This window comes from Megalobrama amblycephala, linkage group LG1 (assembly GCF_018812025.1).
Source record: "Megalobrama amblycephala isolate DHTTF-2021 linkage group LG1, ASM1881202v1, whole genome shotgun sequence".
Classification (NCBI taxonomy): Eukaryota; Metazoa; Chordata; class Actinopteri; order Cypriniformes; family Xenocyprididae; genus Megalobrama; species Megalobrama amblycephala.
Genome location: NC_063044.1, coordinates 28,802,945 through 28,820,233, shown reverse-complemented (window position 1 = coordinate 28,820,233; position 17,289 = coordinate 28,802,945). Strand labels below are relative to the sequence as shown.

General features: G+C 43.5%; 1 protein-coding gene across 1 annotated transcript in view; it reads left to right on the top strand.

Moving 5' to 3' along the window:
- The window catches only part of LOC125266935 (obscurin-like), a 251,851-nt gene that overhangs the window by 185,798 nt on the left and 48,764 nt on the right, over positions 1-17,289 (top strand).

Sequence of the window (17,289 nt, the reverse complement as noted above, 5' to 3'; positions counted from 1 at the left end):
CTGAGTCCCAAAAGTCCGCGTAAGAAGCATAAAGCCTCGTTTACACTGCACGCGTGTGCGTTGCATTACGGCTCCGGCAAGGTTTTGTTCCGTCTTCTGAGCGGTGTCAACTCACACCAGAAGCATTTCAGAAGCGAAGCGGCTGGATTCCAGATACCACGAGATTTGCATGTCTGACGTTTTTTTCATTGATTTTTTTCGTGTTTTTAATGGCTAAATTGTTATATTTTGTCCGGTTTTATTGTGTTTATTGCTATGCCATACTTTATTTTGCTGTAGCCATACAGATGAAGTTAATACACTTAAAATTCCAGTTATGGACAACAAAAACAAAGAAATTTCAAGTTTTTCAACTTCGAATCTCTTGTCGTCAGTTTCTGGCATCGTAGTGATGCGAAATATGACCAGGAGTTTACTCAGGGTGATTATTTTGACTTTATTTTGTATTTGAGCTGCGCGTCTTTGACGCGGCGTCCGTCAAAAATAGGCGAGGCGCCTATCTTTAGCGAAGTGGCGCAGCGAGCTTCTGGGACGCTTCTCAAACGCACCGCGGCGTGGCTGGTGTAAACACGAGCATTGACTAGAGTGGCCGCGAATAAGCTCCGGTAGCCACGTCGCAGCCGTAACGCGCCGCACACGCGTGCAGTGTAAACGAGGCTTAACACGTACAGACTCCATGTAGGCCTATGATTCGCTCTTTTGTTGTTCTGTTTTCTTTCAGGATCAAAAATATAACAAATGAAAGCGTTTATCTGTATTTCCGACTGATGAGAACTATGCATATACATTCATAAATCAGTCAATTTTGTATTTTATTATGAGATATTTTATTCTAATGTGATCAGTGACTCAAGCACTGATGGACCAAAGAGCGCGCATTTCGACATTCGCAGTAAAAACTTGAAATATAAATTCTCAGAAAATGCATTTAATACCAATATATTGAAACGTCTGTTTATATGCTCCATTAATAAAGGAGTCCAGACATTGGAAAAATATCAGTCCACATGCGTTTTATATTTAATATGAGGGAAATAGACTGTCACGATCACAGTCTGTTCCTGTTCACTCCGGACTCCATTTCCCATAATCCTCCCTGTCAGTCACATGCACTCACTCCACCAATCACCTGTTGCCACATACAGCCATGCACACTCCACACTAATCACCACACCCAGCTGATACTCATTACCAGGACTATAAAGGACTCACACACACACCACCTCACGGCGAAGTCTTGATTCCTAGTGACAATTCTGAGCGTTCCTTCTGTAAGGCCCGCCTAATGGGTCCAATGACGGTTTCCCACAGGACGGGGAAGGTTAACGCGTGTATGCCTTTTCAGCGCCTCTATTAAGTTCACTTAATTTCACTCGCTTAATCTGACTCCAATTTCAAATGATTCTTATTCTAAGGGTTGTGTCTCCAATTAGAAATTAATCATTTGTTATGTATTAATTTAGATATTCGATTATTCTGATTACCTTATATCTTCAATTATTTCGTTCACTGCAGTCCCGGTATCGCTTTAGAAGAGTCACTTTGGCCAACTTGCTCTTCCCGGACACAAACTCGTCAGTCTGACCTTAAACATTGGATGCAGGGTAAATATCTACCTTTAAGTCGGTCGCGCTCTGCTTACTCGTAACAAAAAGCATAGTTTTGATATATTTACGAAAACTGCAACTTATTTAAGGCAGTGATTGTCAGAAATCGAAATGGACTTAATTGACGTGCCCCATGCTCCATCTATTAAACCTTTCGTATGAACAATCCTGAACACAGATTTGAGGTAATACCTTCGCTTTGATCTACTAGAAATAATGGATTAAGAATAATACAGAATCAACCAAATGTAACCTTTTATTTGTCAAGTAAAAATATATCATGCCAATTACATTACAATTAGACAATTAGAAGCCAATTCAGAAATGATAAATGCATAATATCGATTACTCAAAGAAATGCATATATACACAGGGATGGGTGAATGTCCTCAGACATTCACCCATCTCTGCGGGGGCCTGCAGAAGATCTCCCCTGACTGCTTTGCTCTTTACCTTTTATACCAGAACCAGAACAAAAGGATCGTAAATGTTTATTACACCAACACCTGTTTTGGGGGAGAGGAGAAGAGACACCACCCAAAAAGAGGACAGAATTTTCCTTAATTTTCCATCTTCTTCATAATTCTAGTGACTGCTATGAAATTGAGACCGTTTTACCAATCGCACTGAGACAAGTTAAATGATACCAAACATGAAAAGGGAAAAACAATAGATACACAAGTTACATTATATGTTTTGAATAACTTTCAGTGACTTGAGGCAGGGGGAAGGAGAGTTTGTGTGTGTGTGTGGTGGGGGGAGGCGTTGTCCTTTTGGAGTGGGGGCAAGGCGTTGTCCATTGCTACTTCTTTGAGATCTTCTTTCCAGATTAAAGTTTTGTTACTTTATTGCAGGACACTTTATCTCAGTTTTTGTTTAGCAGGAAAATCAAGCCTTACAGATGGCCCCTGGCCCCTTGGGGCAAATTCAATGAGTCCCTGAGGGGCCACTTTTGGACATTTCCTGCTTCCGTATGTTGGGTGCATGCTTTCATATGCTCATTAGTCGATGGGTGCAGGAGTCTAGTCGTCACCTGAAATAACAACATTAAGGCAGGTTGAACATTAAGATGAAAGTACAGCAGGATGCATCTCTGTGACACACAGTCCCTTTAGGTGTGTACTGTGCTGACTGGATGCTGCAGCCGCTGGACATGATGTCTGTGATCCTCTTGGTCAGGTTTGCTTCCACCTGCACTTGGCTGTGGTGGTATTCTGTCTGTAGAATGACTGGTTGTACCAAGTCTGTTGTGTTGGTCAGTATGAGCAGAACGTGTCAGGAAAGTCTCATTACACTTTGTGGAAACACCTGTGTCCGCCCCAGGTTTAATTGATCCTGTGAGAAATCCTCGGTTACCTTCAAGTAGAAGGTCTGGTTTGCCGGGCAGGTCAAATTTCCATGGGTGAAGGATTCATTTAGCTGATGATGCTCCATTGCGTGCAGGACACCTGAACAACCTCTGAGTGACCATTCAATACTTGAACACTGATGAACTTGGTGTTATTGTAAGATGAGGAAAAGGGTTGTTGGAAAAACAGAATAACACAAAATAACACATGATGAACATGTCAAAAGTGCGAGTGGTAAAGAAGGTCTCCCTTTCAGAGTCCTATCTTTAGTGAACAGGTCTCATTTAATCACCAGATTCTTCACTATGATAGTGGAATTTAGACTTGGTCTGGATGCGTTAAAGGCAAGTAGCAAAGAGTCTAAATAACTAGTATATTTACCAGTGGTATAAATAATTAAATATATCACATACTTAAACATAGAAATACACAATTTCATAATTACAATTATAAAACTGTCTATAATAGTTGTTGTAACTGCACATCCTTAATGCAGAACTTATGCTTCAATCAAGTCAATTAGAGAATGAAATTTACAGAAACGGAGATTTAAAATGTCTTGTTTAGCTTTTACAACCATCATCTGTGCATTTGATGCACAGGCTAAGTCATACTCAAGAATAGAGGTCTGAGAATTGAGTAACTGATTTATAGAAATGTCTTCATTTCAGTTCTACCTGTTTATTTCAATTTGTCATTAGTCATATGTTGGAAACTAGGGGGCCCTCCTAGTTTGCAACAATGCCAAGGACTGAAAGAGACCAGTTACATTACTGAATAGGTCTCATTTAGATTTTGAATTTGTAATTTGAATAATCAGAAATTCTCTTAATTGATGTGTGACTAAAGCCATGCACATGTCCTGCATATTACAGTGTTTCCATTATACCTCAAAATTGACACAGTTAAAAAGGAAAAGAAATTACGACAATAATTTCCTTTGTCCTATATGTATGAAGGTGAATGATGTATGTAAGATTTGCATTATGTGAATGCCAGGTAGGGATGTTGTGAGTTTGTAGTGTGTGTTCTGTATGTTTGTGTAGAAGATGGGTGGTGTCTATCCTACCATAATTGTGTTGCATAATTTAGTTCCAGTTCTACACTGGGAGGCCATGTCTCTATTAGTGTCATGAGATGTGGATGGCCCCATGAAGTTTCTACACCCCCATCTCCTGCGTGTAAAGTTGTGTATTATGGCCCTTAAAATGGCAGCTGTCAATCCTGAAAAGGAAACAGACACACAGGGAAAACAGTTTATCTCGAACCTTCAAACAAATTATGTTAAGATAGATGGTGCTATCTTAATTTTTCTTGAATGGTTTATCCAGGCAGTTGTGGTAGATGGCTTTAATCTGTTAAGATTGTATGCCATTAGAAGAAAATTTGTTTTAGTTTACAGAGACATAGATCATTATTATGATTTTGTTTCTGCAAAGAAAAGGCCAGATAAAACTGAATGTTAGTGGTCAGATCTGACTGCTGGTGTTAAGCATTGTCAGAGAATCTTACACCTTGAGTTGCTATCACAGCTGTGCTTACACAGTCTGTTGTGTTGTGAGTTTTATCACACCCGGGTTTCCTGGGGGAATCTCACATTAGTCAGATCTGTGATTAGGACACCAGATCACCTTTTGTGGTGTTGTGCTGTTTGTTTAGCAATCGGTATTTATGGTGTCATTCAAATACTTGACCATTTGGACCTCTGTCGTCTGTAAAAACAGAAGAGTTTCTGCCTGATATTAACATTTCACACAACTTTAATTACATGTCCAGTAAAATAACTTGATCAGATCCCATACATGTTCTAGCGCTCCCAGAGAGGAGTTTGCTAACACTTGTCCACTTTGTTTGTGGTTTTGTTGCAAAAGAAAATCAAAACTTATACTTCATCTTGTCACTGGGTTACAGATCAATAGAATCAAATTTTAATTCATGTTTTGATCTTGAATGGATTTAGCCTATTCAAGATATGACAATCGGGTTGATTGTTTTAGTTGTTAAATACTGGGCATTGTAATTTTTCTCATTAAAGATTCTTGCACAGATAGAAGATAAAGAAGTTCTTTCCCATTAATTTTATGTATTCCTTCCATTTTTCTCAACAACTTATTTAATGCAATTGTGAAGCGCATTGTAGCCTTATGGCGATTCTATGCTCCTGTGCATGGTTTAACTGCAGCTATATGGAGGATAGCTGAGTGTTCCACTTAGGAGACAAACAAATTTAACACAGACACACATGTTGTACTATTTCAGTACTCGTTATTCCAACTTACACAAGACACATGGTCTAGAATGCATAGCATCTAACCTCAAACCTAAGTGTGTCAACGCATCACTTACAGTAAGGCAGTCATGTGTTTTAAAGAATAAACTCAACTAGTCTAGGTGCACATGTACCACAAACAACTAGAATGTGTGTTCTGTAAGAACAATGTGTCTAACACAATTACAAATTTGAATCCTTCCATTGATTCCTCATAATTATTTCAGCACCGATAGTGCTCCCAACTTCTGTCTTCATTCTGGTTCCATCTTACTACATTCTAATTCCTTCTGCTCCTCCCCAAAATCCTTTCTTCTTCCAAACCATTGCTTGAATCATCATGAGATTAAAGGCCATCCCTGGCCATCATAATATAATATATCATGATGTGATCATAATATAAATTATATTATATTAAAATAGTATAAATTAAAAATAATTTTATTTGCTGGTATCAAAGGGTCTTGGCTGAGTAATTTGTCAAGATTGACTTGTTGTCACCTTACTGATCTTTTAGAAGGCATTTGGCCCTGCAGCTACAGCTGTGATGGCATTACATTGTGTTCACAGCAACAAGACAAACTGGAAACAGTTACAGACTTTGATGCTGCGAATATTGGGTCAAATAATTTGCTCAGTTTTAAGATTTTTGTGACTACAACATAGAATTGGACACAATGTTCTTATTTTTGGGCTAAGATGTTATCAATTACTTTCTCCTGAGAATCTATTTGGATATGAAAAGAAAGGTTGGACAAACACAGGTCTGATTGAGAGCACAAAGATTAATTTTTGGTCGGTTTGTTTTTTCAGTCTCTTTTGAGATACTGAACAACATACAAGAGTGCAGTAATTTTAAGGTCTGATAAGACCAAGGTAAAAGATATGTTTTATAAGACTGAGCCTTAACCAGTGCTGTTTACACTATTTATGGCATCAGTCGTAAACCTTCTTAGCACCTCTTGAACAATTTCAAAGTGGTGTAATTAATCTTATTCTTTGGCTAAATTTCTTTTATGAAACAAAGACAAGCTGAGCATGTCCTCTGAATAGGTGAAATCCTCAGGCTTGGTTAAAAGTCTCTCAATTATCATTATATACATCAGTTTCAACATTTAGTATATTTTCCCAATTGCAGTCTCTCCAGGACTTCTGCATGGCAGCAGTTCTCCAGGACTGAGACAGAATTATGCCCAAATCTTTTTCTTTGGAAAACTTTTAGTTTCACAACATTGCTTTGTCCAGCTTTACATTTTCACACACAAAGAATTCCAGTGAGATATTTTCTCCCTTGTTATCTTTTGGTTTATCCAATCACAAGATTTTTTCACAATGTGACCATTTGCTTATTTTCAGTGTTGCAACGTTGTTGCAGCAAGGCAAATAAACATGTAGCTCTTTACCTCAGAAATTAGGTTTTTTAATTTACAGCCCTCTGCTGAATACCAGAATAAAATTTGGATGATGTTATTCCAATTTAAGGTTAACCTCCTGTTGCTTAAGCAAACAAGGAGATCTTTAAAGTTAAAGCAAGGGATATCATTTCTCATCTACTCTGCTGCTATCATGTCCCTGATAACGTGGTTGTCTAATTCTCCAGCCCCACCGGATTTCGGTCTCCGGTCTTAAATCTATGGGTATGCCGACCCATTCTACGAATGTGTAGGATGCAGCTATCTTTCCCTTAACACTTCTAAAAGGCAAATAAGAATGGACTTACCACAGCTGAAGAAAGAGAAGATGATCAAGCCTCTTACTTGTTGCAAATCCCAATTTTCCACTGAAAAGACACTCGCCAACAGGATATGGGAGATCACGGAGGGAACGTCACCACTTTGTAAGGCCCGCCTAATGGGTCCAATGACGGTTTCCCACAGGACGGGGAAGGTTAACGCGTGTATGCCTTTTCAGCGCCTCTATTAAGTTCACTTAATTTCACTCGCTTAATCTGACTCCAATTTCAAATGATTCTTATTCTAAGGGTTGTGTCTCCAATTAGAAATTAATCATTTGTTATGTATTAATTTAGATATTCGATTATTCTGATTACCTTATATCTTCAATTATTTCGTTCACTGCAGTCCCGGTATCGCTTTAGAAGAGTCACTTTGGCCAACTTGCTCTTCCCGGACACAAACTCGTCAGTCTGACCTTAAACATTGGATGCAGGGTAAATATCTACCTTTAAGTCGGTCGCGCTCTGCTTACTCGTAACAAAAAGCATAGTTTTGATATATTTACGAAAACTGCAACTTATTTAAGGCAGTGATTGTCAGAAATCAAAATGGACTTAATTGACGTGCCCCATGCTCCATCTATTAAACCTTTCGTATGAACAATCCTGAACACAGATTTGAGGTAATACCTTCGCTTTGATCTACTAGAAATAATGGATTAAGAATAATACAGAATCAACCAAATATAACCTTTTATTTGTCAAGTAAAAATATATCATGCCAATTACATTACAATTAGACAATTAGAAGCCAATTCAGAAATGATAAATGCATAATATCGATTACTCAAAGAAATGCATATATACACAGGGATGGGTGAATGTCCTCAGACATTCACCCATCTCTGCGGGGGCCTGCAGAAGATCTCCCCTGACTGCTTTGCTCTTTACCTTTTATACCAGAACCAGAACAAAAGGATCGTAAATGTTTATTACACCAACACCTGTTTTGGGGGAGAGGAGAAGAGACACCACCCAAAAAGAGGACAGAATTTTCCTTAATTTTCCATCTTCTTCATAATTCTAGTGACTGCTATGAAATTGAGACCGTTTTACCAATCGCACTGAGACAAGTTAAATGATACCAAACATGAAAAGGGAAAAACAATAGATACACAAGTTACATTATATGTTTTGAATAACTTTCAGTGACTTGAGGCAGGGGGAAGGAGAGTTTGTGTGTGTGTGTGGTGGGGGGAGGCGTTGTCCTTTTGGAGTGGGGGCAAGGCGTTGTCCATTGCTACTTCTTTGAGATCTTCTTTCCAGATTAAAGTTTTGTTACTTTATTGCAGGACACTTTATCTCAGTTTTTGTTTAGCAGGAAAATCAAGCCTTACACTTCTATCCTGTCTGCTTGTGTTTGATCTTGCCTGTTCCTGTTTCTTGACCCGTTGCTGCCTGTCCTGACCCTTGCCTGTTATACTGTTCTGTGAATGATATCCGCCTGTCCTGACCATTGCCTGCACCCTGATTACGATCCTGCCTGTCCCTTGCTGTTCTCGTCTGCTCCTGATTGACCCTGCCTGTACGACATTCTTAATAAAGCTTGCATTTGGATCTTACCATGACTCCCGCGTTGTTACAGAAGACTTCGCCACCACCAAGATCCAGCAGCTTTCCCGGAGGATCTCATTACGGTATGGACATTAATCTATTGCTATTGTGGAGTTCGCAAGGCACGCGATCGTTGGAGGAATATGTGCAGGAGTATCTAAACATTGCTTACCTCTCTGATCTTCCGGACTGTGCACTGATTGACTTTTTTTGTGATGGCGTCAACCAGCCTCTCCAGAATAAATTAAGACGAGAGGGACCGCGTTCATCACTTAGCAGCTTTATGGACTATGCATTGTTGACTGTTGGCTCTTCGTTTACTGTGGGTGTCGCGGAGGAATGCGACACCATGGTGAGTCCCGTAATGGCCGCCGCGCCAGGTAACACGCACAAGATGGCGGCTATCATCACAACGGCAACAGTTCATGTCGCCGCTGATCGCCCAGAGCAACGTCACGCCTTCGTTGATCGCCCAGAGCAATGTCACGTCGCCGCTGATCGCCCAGAGCAACGTCATGCCTTCGCAGATCGCCCAGAGCAACGTCACGCCTTCGCTGATCACCCAGAGCAATGTCACGTCGCCACTGATCGCCCAGAGCAACGTCACGCCTTCGTTGATCGCCCAGAGCAAAGTCACGTCGCCGCTGAATCACGTCACATCTCTGGATCTGTCTGGGAGTGGAGAGGTTTGCGTTCCAGTGTGGCTGATCCACCGCTGATTTCAGCGCGAGCGGCTGGTATTCCCAAGCAGCAGCCGGCCGTTTCGCACTCAAGCCAGTCGGCCGCTTCGCACTCAAGCCCGGCGACCGCTTCGCTCTCAAGCCAGCCGGCCGCTTCGCTCTCAAGCCAGCCGGCCGCTTCGCTCTCAAGCCCGGTGGCCGCTTCGCACTCAAGCCCGCCGGCCGCCTCACTCTCAAGCCCGCCGGCCGCCTCGCTCTCAAACCCGCCGGCCGCCTCGCTCTCAAACCAGCCGGCCGCTTCGCACTCAAGTTCGTCAGACGCTTTGCACGCAAGTGCGTCTGTTTCAGCGCTCTCAAGTGCGCCTGTTTCAACGCTCTCAAGTGCGCCTGTTTCAACGCTCTCAAGTGCGCCTGTTTCAACGCTCTCAAATGCGCCTGTTTCAACGCTCTCAAATGTGTCGGTTGATATGGACTCAAGTGCCCTGGACGCGATGGACAAGATGGCCGCCCCTGCAGTGTCAGTGAACAAAGGGGCCGTTCCTGCCGTTGAGTCCGCTCCAGCCAGTGAGTCCGTTCCGGAAACCACTCCAGTTAGTGAGTCTGCCCCAGAGTCCGCTCCAGCCAGTGAGCCAACTCCAGAGCCCGCTCCAGCCAGTGAGTCCACTCCAGTTCTGCATGCTCTCCCTATCAGTCCGGTGATGGCCAAAAGGGCTGTACTCACGTTTTATGTTTTGTCGTTCTTGCGCGCCTGGAGGATGCACTCAGAGCAGCCCGAGCCCGCTGCCGTCCCGGAGCAGCCCGAGCCCGCTGCCGTCCCGGAGCAGCCCGAGCCCGCTGCCGTCCCGGAGCAGCCCGAGCCCGCTGCCGTCCCGGAGCAGCCCGAGCTCGCTGCCGTCCCGGAGCGGTCTGCTCTCCCTGATACGGCCATGGAGGCCATCACCGAACTGCCCGCTCTGCCTGATACGGCCATAGAGCAGCCTTGGTCGGCCTTGCCACCACCGCCTGGACCATTTGCTCTACCGCTGCCACTCAGGCCATCTGCCCTGCTGGCGCCACCCGAGCTCCTTGCCCATGAACCCGCCAATGCCTCCCTTGATTTCCCCAAGAACTTTTTGGGGGGGGGCAGTATACCTAGGGGTGGGGAGCTTGTGGGTGGGGACCCTGCTCAACCATGGCCATTAAGGGCCCCTGAACTACTATGGCCATTCATGGACTGTAGGCCACTAGGGCCATGTATAGACTCTGACCCGCTGGGGTCACCCATGGACTCTAACCTGCCGTGGCTGCCCAAGCCGCCTGACCTGCCGTGGCCGTCCGAGCCGCCTGACCTGCCGTGGCCGTCCAAGCCGCCTGACCTGCCGTGGCCGTCCAAGCCGCCTGACCTGCCGTGGCTGTCCGAGCCACCTGACCTGCCGTGGTTGCCTGAACCACCCGACCTGCCGTGGCTGCCCAGGCCACCTGACCTGCCGTGGCCGCCCGAGCCACCTGACCCACCGTGGCTGCCTGTGTTCCTGGGGCTGCATTGGAGATCCCGTTCCCGGCTGCTGTTAGATCTCCAATGCACCCACCCCCCCCTCCCTAGCTGTTCCTTTACGTCGCGAGGACGCGCCTTCCAGGAGGGGGGCGTTATGTCACGATCACAGTCTGTTCCTGTTCACTCCGGACTCCATTTCCCATAATCCTCCCTGTCAGTCACATGCACTCACTCCACCAATCACCTGTTGCCACATACAGCCATGCACACTCCACACTAATCACCACACCCAGCTGATACTCATTACCAGGACTATAAAGGACTCACACACACACCACCTCACGGCGAAGTCTTGATTCCTAGTGACAATTCTGAGCGTTCCTTCTATCCTGTCTGCTTGTGTTTGATCTTGCCTGTTCCTGTTTCTTGACCCGTTGCTGCCTGTCCTGACCCTTGCCTGTTATACTGTTCTGTGAATGATAGCCGCCTGTCCTGACCATTGCCTGCACCCTGATTACGATCCTGCCTGTCCCTTGCTGTTCTCGTCTGCTCCTGATTGACCCTGCCTGTACGACATTCTTAATAAAGCTTGCATTTGGATCTTACCATGACTCCCGCGTTGTTACATAGACATGCATGCATGCGTGACACAAAAAAAATCTTTAACTTTTAGCTAGCAAAATATTTTTTAGTAATTCTGTCAATTACACTAAGGTTATTACATTGTCTGCCATATATTTGCTTCTTATTTATTAAATACGGGCAATTGATTGATAAAACATTGATCAAAATTAAGATACAATTTATACAAAACGAATATCTTTTAAAAATAGTTTTATATAAAACAAAACTTAATGAAGTCGTCAAAATCATGTTTTACCAAAAACAGCGCCGTTGCTAGGAGGGCGCCAGCGCCTCTGCCTTTCAGCGCCTATGCCTCGCGAGTGGATGATAGCCCTGAAGACGCCTAGCAATGATATACCTTTAGTGGTAGTATACCTTTAGTTAAGTTATACCTTAAGAGTCTTCGTAGCGCGCTAAGAGACAATGTTATCGGGAAACGCAGCCCAGGTATGATGCGTTTCATGCGTAATGGAGATTCCAAAGCGCTCTTCTTTGGTCAGAACCATGGAGAGCGATTGCGGGTAGGTCTGTCCTATGCACCGAAAGAGCATCAAGCTATTAAAATCTATATTATGTATACGCACAGATAATATAACAGTAGCCCCCCCCCCCAAAGAAGAATCCCGCCCCCCTCTCACAATATAGTTCCAACGTCCCTGTCACATACACATATCTATTCCAATTTAATTGTAATATAACATTCTAATCTAGTCAGTTAATGGATAATGATTGGGTAACAAGCATCACCTGTCCGTGGGGGTGGGGTGGGGGGGACATGCAAAATGAACATCCATACTTCATATATTTCAATTAAGTCAACATAAAATTTTGAGATCTGACCTCCAAAATCTTTACAGCGTGTTTGTGATGGTAAGTAATGGCAAATCAGCCAAACAGGTGTCGCAGTTTACCATCTAACAGGGGACTCTGATAGTCATTTTGAGATTCACAGAATCACTATTCACTGTATAAAGTGGTAATATTTTTGAATTGAACAAAATTTAAAAAGTTAATTTAGATGTTACCATTTCTAAAGTTAAAGTGTAAATGATAGTTAAGCAGCAGCAGCATGTACATGTTGTAGTAATTTCACTACACAAAAGGACAATGGTCCCCTGTTAGATGGTAAAGTGCTACACCTGTTTAGTTGCCTTTATATATAACAATAGTTCATATCTCTGAATATAATAGCAATGTTCAATACACCAGTTCTTGTCATAAATATATGCAGTATGTGATACAATATTTTTTTATTCAATTTAAATTATATTTAAATATATTTAAAAACTGAAAATTATATATATTATATATACATCTGTGATATTTCAATATATTGTACAGCCCTAATTTTCAATGCAGCAAGTCAAAATATAAAATTGACATTTGGGGTCATATTTACTAATGGTTTGCAACAGCACAAATCCACTTTCAGGATTACTAAAGATGGTGAAAAATTAGCTCTGAAAAGACGTGGACACAGTTATTTTTGCAGCTGACCTTTTAGTATATGCATTTGTTGGAGTTTACCTTTTAAATGTAAAAGTCTTAAACCAGATGCTAATTTGTGCTTCTCTTGGTAGATTGCGTTGGTCATTATGGAAGTGATCCGGCTGCGTCAGTGTGATCTTTAATTTGTGCTTCGTCAGTAGATCACACGCTGAAATTTCCACTACCATCAGCACTTTTATGGTTTTGAGCTCTCACACTAATTTTCCCTTTTTAGTAAATCTGGCCCTATATCTCCAAAGTCTTTACAGTGTGTTTGTGATGGTAAGAAATGGCAAAGCAACTAAACAGGTGTCATACTTTACCATCTTACAGGGGACCAAAAACATTTTGTTTAACAAAATCACTATTCACTGTATAAAATGGTGACCTGCAATTGTTACCTTTAAAGAGCGATTTCTGCTTGATTTAACCCATAAAACTTTTTCTGGGGTAAAAAATTATGTATTTAAGTTGTCATTCAACTTCATATTTAAGGTTTAGTAAGGTTTAATTATTGACTTCAACAAAATTAGTTAATTTGCCATTACAATAACAGATTATCACAATATGTTACCTTTTTTTATTCCATGCCCATTTCCACTCAAGTTAAATGGTAAAGTTAAACAGCAGCAAAATGTGCATGTAATAGTGATTTCATTACACAATTGAACGGTGGTCCCCTGTTAGATGGTAAAGTGTGAAACCTGTTTGGTTGCCTTTACATTTAGCAATGTTTCATATCTCTGAATGTAATAGCAATGTTCATAATAAAACTAAAACACCAGATATTGCCATAAAATTACAATTTAGAAAGATTTTAAAGGTTAAAACTCAATGTCATGTTGATTGTTGCATTGAAAATATTTAATTGTTTTAGCTAAAGTGCCAGTGTTAAAAAAACATTCAGTTCAAATGATTTAATTGATATAACTGACAACTCAGCAATGCATCAAGTCAACAAAAATTTTTGAGATCTGACCTCCAAAATATTTACAGTGTGTTTGTGATAGTAAGAAATGGCAAAGCAACCAAACAGATGTCACAATTTACCATCAAACAGGGGACCAAAGGCATTTTGTTTAATCAAATCAAAAATCGCTGTATAAAGTGATGACCTGCAATTGTTACCTTAAAGAGCTATTTCTGCTTGATTTAACCCATACAACTTTTTCTGTGGTAAAAATTAATGTATTTAAGTTGGTTTAGTAATGTTTAATTATTGACTTCAACAAAATTAGTTAATTTGCCATTACAATAACAGGTTACCACAATATGTTACCATTTTTTTTTTTTTATTCCATGCCCATTTCCACTCAAGTTAAATGGTAAAGTTAAACAACAGCAAAATGTGTATGTAATAGTTATTTCATTACACAAAAGAACAGTGGTCCCCTGTTAGATGGTAAAGTGTGACACCTGTTTGGTTGCCTTTACTTTTAGCAATGTTTCATATCTCTGAATGTAATAGCAATGTTCATAATAAAAACTAAAACACCAGATATTGCCATAAAAATACAATTTAGAAAGATTTTAAAGGTTAAAACTCAATGTTATGTTGATTGTTGCATTGAAAATATTTAATTGTTTTAGCTAAAGTGCCAGTGTTAAAAAACATTCAGTTCAAATGATTTAATTGATATAACTGACAACTCAGCAATGCATCAAGTCAACAAAAAATTTTGAGATCTGACCTGGAAAATATTTACAGTGTGTTTTGTGATGGTAAGAAATGGCAAAACAACCAAACAGATTTCGCAATTTGCCATCTAACAGGGGACCAAAAGCATCTTATTTAATTGAATCAATATTCACTGTATTAAGTGGTATTACTTCAAAGAGCTATTTCTGCTTGATTTAACCCATAAAACTTTGTTTTGTTGTTATAAATTAAAGTATTTAGGTTGGTTCAGTAAGGTTTAATAATTGACTTGAACAAAATTAGCTAATTCACCATTATAATAACAGGTTACCATAATAGGTTTCCATTTTTTATTCGCCATTCCATGCCCATTTTCACACAAGTTAAAGTGTACATGGTGAAGTTAAGCAGCAGCAAAATGTGCATGTTATATTGATTTCATTACACAAAACGTCTCGGTTACGTATGTAACCCTCGTTCCCTGAAGGAGGGAACGGAGACGTACGTCAGTAGTGACCGACGAATTGGGATATCGCTTAGAGAGCCCTATCAGCTTCGTGTGAACTAAAACAAGCCAATGGAATTGGCGTGCGATATTTGCATAATGTGCACCGCCCCCGACAGGTGTATATAAATAGGAAGCGGATGCAATCGCACTCTGTTTTTCGCTGAGGAGACAACTGGTGTCCGCACTACAGCGAGGGTACAGAAACTGTGGCGACGGGACGTACGTCTCCGTTCCCTCCTTCAGGGAACGAGGGTTACATACGTAACCGAGACGTTCCCTTTCAGTCGGTCACGTTCGACGTACGTCAGTAGTGACCGACGAATTGGGATCCCAACTAAAGCGCCACAGTTACGAAATCCCTTCCAGTGCTCAACGCGAGCTCTAACCGCCCATAGCCTTTTTAGGGGGCGAGCTCACGCCGAGGAGTTTACTGCTGTTTTACCTGATACCCACTAAGTAAACTAGACTACACTGGGGAAGCGAACCCGTAGGGAACGCTGCGGAGGCCACTACCTACCCAACGGGGGAGGAGTTTACGTGGAGAATACACATATGGACTGGCCCGGGGGGCAGTACGCATATGGAGTCCCTGGGATGGCTCCACCTGGGTAGGGGGAGACTCATCTGACAGGTGACAGCAGAGCTGGCTCTGCTGAGGGAAAGACACGGACTCGGCCCGTAGGGAGTTTTAAACCGTGGATGAATACACATATGGGACCGCTCACGTAGAGGAGTCACAACATATGGGCCCCAGCCAACAGACAGCGTCAGCGACGGATGTAGGCCTGGCATCAGACACTCCGCAATGTCCGAGCCGAAGGGGGAGGCGGAGGAACTCGACAGGGTTCGCCAAGCGGGGAACACGACTGGAGTACAAAGTATGCACGTATCCGGCCAAGGGGCGGGAATGGCATTGCAAGCCGACACTTAGAGCGGGTACAACACGTCTACCGACTAGTGGATGCGAGTACACGTGAAGATACCGGCTCTACACGTAGGCTATAAAACCTAGCGAACGTGTTAGGTGTCGCCCAGCCCGCAGCTCTACAGATATCTGTCAGCGAGGCGCCATGAGCCAGCGCCCAGGAAGAGGCCACCCCTCTGGTGGAGTGGGCTCTCAACCCGAGCGGGCAAGGCACGCCCTGGGATTCATACGCCAAGGCGATGGCATCCACTATCCAGTGGGCCATCCTCTGCTTGGAGACAGCCTTTCCCTTCTGCTGGCCTCCGTAACAGACAAAGAGCTGATCTGAGGTCCTGAAGTTTCGCGTTCTGTCCACGTACACACACAGAGCGCGGACAGGACAGAGCAAAGCTAGGGCTGGGTCTGCCTCCTCCGAGGGCAGCGCTTGCAGGTTCACTACCTGATCTCTGAAGGGAGTGGTAGGAACCTTGGGCACGTATCCAGGCCGGGGTCTCAGGATGACGTGAGAATCACCGGGCCCGAACTCTAGGCACGCTTCGTCGACCGAAAACGCATGCAGGTCCCCTACCCTCTTAAGGGAAGCCAATGCGACCAGAAGGACAGTTTTCAGAGACATTAGTTTCAGGTCGACTGATCGCAAGGGCTCAAAGGGATGACCCCGGAGAGCTGAGAGAACCAGGGTCAGATCCCAAGAGGGTACGGAGGAAGGGCGAGGAGGATTCAGTCTCCTTGCCCCCCTCAGGAACCTGACGATCAGATCGTGTTTCCCCAGGGACTTACCCTCAACTGCGTGGTGATGTGCAGCGATAGCGGCAACATACACCTTCAGGGTGGAGGGAGACAGCCTTCGCTCCAACCCTTCTTGCAGGAAGGAAAGCACAGATCTGACTGAGCATGATCGGGGGTCCTCTCGGCGAGAGGCGCACCATTCGACGAACAGGTTCCACTTCAGCACGTAGAGGCTCCTAGTGGAAGGAGCTCTAGCGGAAGTGATGGTGTCTACGACCGCTTGCGGGAGATCACTCAGAACCTCCGCATCCCGTCCAGGGACCACACGTGGAGGTTCCACGGATCGGGACGCGGGTGCCACAGGGTGCCCCGTCTCTGAGTCAGGAGGTCCTTCCTCAGAGGAATCGGCCAGGGAGGGGCTGTCGCGAGGAGGATGAGGTCCGAGAACCAGGTCCGAGTGGGCCAGTACGGAGCCACTAACAAGACCTGCTCCCCGTCCTCCCTGACCTTGCACAGGAGTTGTGCGAGAAGGCTCACTGGGGGAAACGCATATTTGCGTAGACCCTGGGGCCAGCTGTGTGCCAGGGCATCCGTGCCGAGCGTGCCGCCGGTCAGGGAATAGAACCACTGGCAGTGGGCAGTTTCTGGGGAGGCAAACAGGTCTACCTGGGCCTCGCCGAAATGCTGCCAAATCAGCTGAACCGCCTG